Genomic DNA, 9,630 nt, shown 5'->3' with positions numbered 1-9,630 from the left:
TCGCTCTCCACTGCTGAGCGCTTTTGCGGTGGGACCTTCTGTGTCAGGGAGCTCCCAGGAAAAAGTCTTAAAAGACAATAGCAGGCAGGCATTGTAGCCCCTACCTATAGCTCAGCGCTCAGAGAAGGGCTGCTTCTAGTTCAAGGCCACCCTGAGCTACATGGTGTACTGGGAGCATCAGTGGCATGGGCTGGCTGCCCAGGTGCCCATGGTCTTCACAGAGGCCAACGAAGAGCTGGACACCAAGGACAAAAAGTCAAGACTCGGAAAAGGTGAAAGCGGGCGTTCATGGAGGTAGAAACCACTCTGTGGGGAAGCAGACTGGCTGGTGGACTGTGGGCTGGTCTTTTATCAGGTCCTGGATTCCGATTAAATTTTTAATTTTCCCCTTTCCTTCCTCAGCTCCCTCTCCCCCTCTCCCATTACATCATCCCCTCAGTGGTCCTTGGCACAGGAAGATAATGAAGGCAGGTGAGGGGGCATCCCTGTTGTAAGGGGGGGTGGTCTCTCTCTGTAGCCCAGCTGCTGTGTAACAATGTTATCTCTCTTTCCCACCCTCCTCTTTTCTGACCGCCTATCCCTTACAAACTCCCCACCACATGAGTGTCAGGCCCGACTGGGTTACAAAGTAGGATCCTATCTAAACAAGAACAAACACCGGAAAGAAAGACTGGAAAGGGACAAAGTGACAGAACCCAAAAGCAGCACAGGGCTCCACCTCTGTCCCCTGTGGACCCATCAGATAAGGGGACAGAGCACACAAATGACAGCGAAACTGCTCAGAGCCTGTCACCCGTCCTCTTTTATCTGCCAATCACTCTGGAGCCTGCTGGACAAATGCACGTCCAGTCTCGGAAGGTGGCTTGGCTATTGTCCCTCGTCACTCAGAGACCCAGACAGATAGATGTGCTAGGCAGATGAAACAGGGTCTGTAAAACAGAAGGACGCATCACAGAGTCAGGCATGGAGCGAAAGCCCTCCTCGTTGGCCCCTGCAGGCTGGTCAGGCTTGAGCAGATCTGCCTGGTAAACAGGACTATTTGTATTTCTTAACGATTTTCCTTCTGACCCTTAGAAAGGCAGGGGAGTGGTGTGGCAGAGGCCATGGCCCATTACAGACAAGCCCAAGTACAAATTCAAACCATTTGGGGGGGGGGGGACAAAACTTTGAAATCAAAGAACTAAAAGCTCTTGATTGAAAAATTACATTCCAGGATAACAACAGTAATGTGTTTCATTTAGAATTCCATCTCATAACTAGACTTAAGAGTTTCAAGTATATAGAATATAGGTAGAACCAGTTCATGGTGAATTGCATGGGAGAATTGTGTCCCCCTCTCTTCCCCTCCGGGTCACCTTCATCAGGACACACTGTACCTGCCTTCCTCCCTCCCTGCCCCCGCCCTCAGCCTCTCTGGTTGAAAACCTGATCTCATAGTAAGGCTGTCTTACAGCCTGGTGCACTGGCTCAGGCTGACAGCCTGTGTCCCACGGTGAAGCTGCATGAGAAGATCCTGGACTCAGGTAGAGCCTCCCAATCAGAGCGGACTCTCCAAAGTAAGTCTGAGGCTTCTCTGCTCTCACCTTGTCAGAGCAAGGTCAGCCTTGTTATTCCTTAAGGAAAAGCCGCTTAAACAGGATGGAATCAGTAATCCTCAAAATGTAACGGCATTTTAAAGTTCTTGCAAATGTCCATTTTCCTTAGAAAACAAAACCTTCCATACTTCCTGAGTATCTGTGATGCAAATCACTAACCCAAGGAGCCAGTTAACCTTAAAGAGGAAGGCAACAATCTCTCCTCTGAGACTTTACGTCCAGAAAATACTTCTCACATGGAAATATTAATGTAGGCCACTGGCCTTGAACCAGCTACCCACTGAACACCTTACAGCCACCTTCTTTAACTACCAGGAAAATCTCTCTCTTACTGCTCTTGTTGACTTAGGACACTGACCCGTATACATTAGATACATGAAATAGTTGTTTGCAACTGTAAGGTGGTGACCTTGACACTAAAGCAGGGCTCTTACCCGAATGCCTTAAATCATGGAAACCCAAAAATCTGGTTTGTGTGTCTTACTGTCTGAAGCAATTCTTATTGTAAGTCTAGAAGTATAAGAAATTTATCAAATTGAAAAATTAAAAAAATACTGTCAGTTCTAGAAACATCTATGCAAATTTGAGATTTCTTTGGAGGCAGCCATAACTGACAGGTGGCTATGGTATGCTAGTCCAGGGCCTGGGTCTCTACTTCTGTCACTCACACGAGCGTGTTATTTTCTTTTCGTGTCTTGTGGACTTGTGGGTTTCGATTCCGATGTGCTTTGTCTTTTCCTGGCAAGCGTGCTGCTATAAACACACCTGGAAACACACTGAGATCAGCTGTCATCATCAGCGCACGATTCAATTGGCTCGGCTTCCTTTTCCCCGTCCAGCTTCGGCTGGTTCTTTCTCCTGTGCATCCAGCCTTCTCCAGATCTGTGTGTGCTGCAGACTGTGGGTCATCCCCTCCACAGCTACTACTTTTCCCTTCCCTCCTTACTCGTAGCTGTTTCAAAGCACGTCATTCTTCATTCCCACAGATCTGCTAGCATCTCTCATCACCTAGGGAGCATTTCTTTGTTTATACCAAAATAAGAAGAGTTGTTTTAGAAAGAAAGTACTATTTCTGTGCAGGGCTATCACAAAGTACAAACAGAAACAACCAAACGAACCAACAAAGAAATAAAACAACTTACCCTGTTCGTTGTTGGCTTTTAAAGCATAGGGGAAAGCCATGCGGTACTGGCACAGGAACAACAAACCGATTAACAGAAGAGAATAGCCGGTGTAGATGTGAACCATGGGACTTACAAACGCAGCATAATTTCACGGGACTTCCAGCAATTGATGGAGGGGTCAACTATTCAATATGTGATGTTCAGAGCATTTGGCATTTGTAAAAAAATAAAAATCTGTCGCCTCTCACTACCTTATACAATACACCAGAAATGTTTATGGTGGCAAGAGCTGGGAAAAATGGAAGCTGTACTAGAGGAACAAAGCTCAGGCTCAAAGCCATGCAAAAAAATCCAAAGTGGTTAGTGAACAGAAGTCCCAAGACACATGAATATGGTCACTAAACCGCTCAAAGACAGACTGAAGACCCCACTCCCCCCAAACAGTGGGGCTTCCTCCCAGAACCCAGATTGGGCAGAAACCACACCCAAACACTTGTTTTCACAGAGAAATTCTTTATTAAGTGGGGAAGAGAAGTTAAAGTAGCTGCTTTCTGACTCAGGAAGAAAAACAGCAGCAAATGACCTTGCAGGTGTCATTTTCAAGGGGGGGTCCTGCTTGCTGGGATGCCATGGCAAAGGAGTTATGGGATGAGGGAGAAGGGAAAGAGGACAAGGGAAGGGGGAAGGAGTTTGGGGGGCAAAGGACTGCCTCTGCATGAGAAGGATGAGGCACACAGGCAACAGGTAAAGGGGAAACCCTGTGTTAGGATGAGGTGTTTAATTTTAATTGGGCATGTTAATTAGGTGAGCCAAAAGGTGCTTCTGATTGCTGGATTTGGTAGTCAGCATCAGGAGGAAGTGGCCCAATAAGGAAATAGATCCTGGTGACTAGCTCTAGGAATGTAATCTAATGGCTTTTAGCAGGACTGAGGGGATGGGAGAGAAGGGCAAAGCCTGCCAGAGCCATGTGCTTGAGTGGGCTAGTGTCCCCTCACAGACAAAACAACAAATTCGGGGAAATGCATGCTATAAATAGGATGAATTACTTTTATAAAAAAGCTTCTTTAAACAATTAAAAATACTAGGGCTCGAGGAAAAATATAGGAAAAGAATAGTTAAGTCACCAATAGGGAAGCCAGGTGGATACTGCCAATCATTACACCATTTCAGTTAAAACTGGGAACACAACTTTTTCCCCCAAGATTTAAAATGCTTAAAAGAAACAACCCTCTGTGCTGAAAAAAAAATGTCATGTTGGGTGTACTAACTGTTAAAGGGAGCAGGAACTTGCCCAACCTGTTGGAGAACAATCTGGCATGCCACGTGCCTAAGGATATAAATAACTCCGTGTTAGTGTTTCTACCTTCAGAACCCTTAAGATTAGATGCTGTCAAAATGGCAACGTCCACTGTTCACTGCAGCATGGCTTAGAAGAACGGAGATGAAACCAAGTTTCATAAATAGTGGTCTTTATGCATTGTCAAGTGTTAGCACTGACTTGTGCAGGAAAAAAATCATGTTCATAAAGGGAAATCTGAGGTGTGAAGACAATCATAGCGAAAGTCAGGGGTGAGGCTGGGTGGTGGCACATGTGTGTTATGTACTGTCATACACATTATACGTGTGTTGTGTACATATTGTTATGTAAATGTGTTATGCAAATATGTGCTAAGTAAAAGCACAAAGGAAATGAATTCACAGAATGTTAACTAGATGTTCCTTGAGTTGATGGGCTGTGGGGAAGTTTTTACTGTCTGCACATCTGTATCTATGGTATTCTTGTAGAAACAGTAATTAAATGTTGCATTTGAATAGACTTAAAAAAGATAAACTGTAAAGGAGTTACCTTTCTTTAGTTGCCCACAACCATCACTGATTCATGAGATAGTAGAAAATGCATTCTCTTCTGGTCATTTAATAAATACATCTGATACCCCAATTCCTAGGAGTATATGACATAGTTTCCCCCAAATAGGACTTACCCCATTATGGTCATTTGAATGAGAATAATACCCCTCAGGCTCACATTTTAATACTTGGGACACCAGTTGGTGGAATTGTTTGGGGGAGGATTAAAAGATGCGGTCTCACTGGAGGTCACTAGACATGGGTTTTTTAAAAACCTGGTGCCATTCCCAACATGCTGTCTACCTCCCGTTACAGCTAAAGATGCCAGCTCTCAGCTGAAGCTTGGTCACCTGGGGCTCTGACATCATGGGCTCTAACCTCCTGAAATAAACTTTTCCATTTAGTTGCCTTGGTCATGGTGTCTTATCACAGCAACAGAACAGTAACTAATACATCCATAGGAACAACTGTCACTGTGTGTGGATAACTGGTCAACCTGGTATGTTATAGGAGAGGCCTCTTGTTTTTTCCCGGCTGCTTAGCCCCAAAATAATAATTACACAGAAACTTTATTATAGATGGATTTAAAAAGTTGATTTCTTGGGCTGGAGATGTAAATTAGTGTCAGAGTAGTAGTTGCCTAGAACACACAAAGCCCTGGGTGCGCTCCCCCCCCCACCTCTCACACACACACACACACAGAGGGAATGTAACCACTGTTTACCCACGATGACACAGCTACCCTAGTAATGCAGTACCTGATAAGAGCACTGTATCTCTGTGCCACTCAGGAAAGATTGTGTTGTCAGTGAGAAACCTCTATCTTCTAGCATTTTAAATTATTTCAGAACAAGCAAGCCATAATTTCTTTTATTTAAATAAAAGATTTTTAGAAAATACTGGTCAAAAATTAAAAAAATAATTAAAATAGGTTCAAAGATGTAAGACTCATCAGATTATATTATAGAGACCGGTAATGACTAAATTCTACCTAGATCTTATGAACAATCTTTATTTACAAAAATCAAACTTGTTCAATAGCAAAGAAACACATACCAAAATCTGCTGCCATTGTTTTTAAGGTTTTATTGCATATTTACAATTTGGGCACATTATAAGGATGTACAATAGAGGCCAAATCTCCCAGCCCTTAGAAATCCTGTAAGAAAGGCTAGATAAACCACACACTGGTATTTTTGAACATGGGTATCAGAAACATATAATGATCATAATTTTACAGGCGAATACACTGTGCAATGGAACAGAAGAGGAGGACGGTACACAGCAGAGAAACAGTCACCAAGTATGAAACAAACACAGCTGGGCTGAAAAGATGGGAACTATGACCTTTACAGATTAGAAGTCTACAACAGCACACCTATCCGCTACGTAAAACTGTGAGGTAGAGTTCTTGCCGTCCAGGTTTCTGCTCTCCTGACCACCATGGGGGTACTCCCTCATACAGGCGTCTTCTTCAGGCTGTGGTACCAGAACTGACTCTTGTGTATGTTCTTGTTTCTGGTCCACTCCACTTCCATCACGAAGTGTTCTTCATTACTCCTCAATGATGGCCCTTCCCTTCCCTACTGAACATGGGTGGTAAATATAAGATAATTGAGCTCGTGCCATTTCTTCTAGCTAATATATTTGCATGCTTAGAGCCTGACCTTTTACAGAGTGGAGCTAATTCTAAAATTTCACGTCTTAGGAACCTCTTGGGGAGCTACTTTGTGGCAGACTGGTTCCCTTACTTCCCTCAAATGCCAACTACCACATTCAAACATAAATGATATCATTTCTACCCCAACTTCTTCTAATATTTAAACATGGCAATCAGAAAAAAATAGTCTACACCTTTTTACACACTCAAAATATAAAAATCAGAGCACAGAACAATCATGTTGGGAAAGTGAATGGTAGTTTCTTTTTAAAAACACTCCTACAAGCCAGCAATTTTAACTATTTACCCATGAGTAAATGAACAACTATTTTCACACAGACGTATGTAAGAACAATCACTGCAGCTTTGTTGGTGACTGACACTCCTGCCAACAGCCCCATTAGCCAATAAGAAACTGGAAAAACACGTGGTAATACACAATCAATGGGAACACAACTCAGCAATAAAACAAAGATGAATTAATAAAACCAACTCCATGGATAACTCTCCCAAATATTATGGTAGTGAAGAAGCCTTGTCAAAGGGAGTACTTGACATGAGATGCTAATCAAGGTAAGTTCTAAAACAGAACAGTCTAACTTACAATTGGAAAAAGAACAGCACTCGGGTCATGTGGGGTCAGGGATTGGGGAGAACGTTCTAGAACAGTAGGTTTTCCTCTATGTCGCACTCACGTATTTAAGAACACACAGGGTATGGGAATGTTCTCTCCAGGTAAATTTCACAGCAAGAGAAAGCTATGAGCAAGAGGTAAGCCGAAGTGTTCAGAAGGAAGTATATAGGGGTTTGCAATTTTACATACATCAAAAATAATCTGGGTGGATGGACAGACAAAGGGGCATGTGATAAGGCAATATGTACTAACGCCCAAATGGTGAGGACGCTATGAAATCATTTTAAATTTTATAGACTTAAATTTTCATAATAAAACATTGCCATTTACTCCCTAAAAGGCCCTTGGAAAATCATTGCCACCAAATACTATTTTGTGCCAATTTAGAAAACCATGCTTCTCTTTAGAGTGTGAGGTGATCAATCAGTTCCCAATCTACTCTGGTGAAAAACGGCCCAAGCGGTATTTTGAGCTGAGAACTCCATCCACCCCGATGTCACACTCAAGCGACTGAACTGGCTGCGAGGGCTAACGCCGGGCCAAGATGAAGACATTCTTTGGAGAAAAGACAACAGTAAGACCGGTTTATGCTCCATCTTATCAACTAAATCAGTCAGAAAGCAAATCACACGGGGGTGCGGCTTCACCCTGCAGAGTGAGCAGCCACTGCCTTCGAAGGACAGGCACCTTCACCCTATCTGGTCAGTCTAAGGACTCTGCATTCGATTCAAGGTTCACTGGGAACCAGCCTCAGCGCGCCCGGCCCGTGTTCCACATGTCTTACTTCAAGCCCTTCCCACCTCTGCTCTAAATGCCCGACGGTCACTATTTTTAGCCATATGTTTAGAATTCCTGTATCATGACATATAGGACTCATATACTGCATCTCGCCTCATAAAGAGTTCTCACAAAAATAATCTCGGTTCTTTGAAACATTTACTCCCCAGCTTTCATAATATTTAGTTTCAGCGCTGGCTTTCCTGAGCTCTTCATGTCCGAGCACAGGTTCTGCTTTGTCCTGGTGCACAGATAGCATTTATTCTCAAGTGTGCTTTAAACTCCTGCTGGGGCATTGAGTCACACTGAGCATCACCTCCACAGACTGGCACCATCATGGGACACCCCATTTCTAAGTCTCCATTATAGGACTGGTCTTTTCCCATTGTCCCCACTGCCCGTCTGTCAAATTGCCTCTTCTCTAAGCGAGACCAGCACTAACGGTGGTCTCACGCCATATTTACCCCAGTACTGGGAGATTCTGCAAATCTCCTCAGATTTACACTCTTGGCTTTATAGCTTGTTTCCTTCTTAATACACTCCAGCCACGACTTTCTTTGGCTTGTGTTAATTAATGGAGTTAATGGAGTTGTCTCGTGCCCTGTCAAGCACAGCACACAAGATACGTGTGCGGTATCTTCTGCCTTAACGTTCTGTCATCGTCCCCAGCAGAGACTCTGTCAGGTTTAAAGCTTCCTTCTACTGAGGAGGGCACCAGCTCCACCCTCGGTACTTCAGCATGAAATCTAAATGACATTTCCTTATCCACTGGTGAGATACGGGTAGGGGTGAAGGGGCAGAGCTGTGAAGCAGAGAGGATAAACATACACCCTCTTTACTACTCCATGAATGCCACTTGAGACAGAGCAAGATTAAGGAATATTATTTTCTACTCTGTAGGATGACAGCAATGATACCTTCCACTGCTCATGCCCCTTCAGTCCTCAATACTTCTGTAGATTACTGTGTTTCATTATTGAAATTGATGACTTGTGCATTCCAAATTTTAGAGCTTTGGGGATATTTATTGACATATATTGATTTCAAGAAGTCAAAGAGTGTCAAATGCTATCCATGTTGTTTCACTAAGATATCTGTTGGCTACATATCAGAAAACACTTTCTGCTCTCAACTGAGACTCTTTACTTCTAGAACTGCAAGGTAACACTGATAAGTCTGTTAACTCGGTTAACTGTTTTGGCTATCTTCACACATCTTTTTAAATCCTAGAGACCTTTTCCTTTGGGTGCTTAATCAAAGGGCACTGCACAAGCCTTGTTGCAGATCACAGCCTATTTATTGATGCTTTTCTATACAGCATCTGTGACTTCTATACAGACTCAAGATGTGGAGATTTGCACCAGCTATAGTAGCTTTAGTTGTTAGCAGTCATCATGGTTTTCTTATGACTAAGTTTGCTTAGGGTAGGATGTGAGACCCACACAAGAATACCAAATCTCTTCTGGAAAGTTATATAGCATATAAAAGAAAGCTGGATGACCTCTTCCAGGTATACTGTGCATGGGGATATATTCAGCCCACCTGACAATCATTCCATTGCATGCAGAGGGTGAGATGAGAGAGTATGATTTGCTTAGCACTGTCAAAAACGCAACTTGACATGTTCTCAGTGAGGATGGCCGATGGCCTTAACAATCCTGACACCACACCACACATAACCTGAAAGTAAAGAAGTGACAAGGATTAAGAGTAGGTAACATAACATTCAAGCCGATTTAGATCCCAATGGAGCAAGAGATCCACTCAGCTCTGCAGTACTGAACCCGAGCGAGCAGGCTGGGCACTTACACCAGTATTGCTAAGGAATCACCCTTGTACAGTAAGGTCAAAGCAATGAGAACTGGGAACGGAGTCAAACTGATATAAAGGAAGCTATCATCTTTGCATCACAGCTCTGCTGAGTCAGAGAGCACTAAGAGAAGACACCACACTGTCTACTGAGTTTACACGGGAGTGAAAAGAGAAAAGGCA

This window comes from Microtus pennsylvanicus, chromosome 9 (genome assembly GCF_037038515.1).
Source record: "Microtus pennsylvanicus isolate mMicPen1 chromosome 9, mMicPen1.hap1, whole genome shotgun sequence".
Taxonomy (NCBI): Eukaryota; Metazoa; Chordata; class Mammalia; order Rodentia; family Cricetidae; genus Microtus; species Microtus pennsylvanicus.
Note: the sequence above shows the minus strand (reverse complement) of the source record.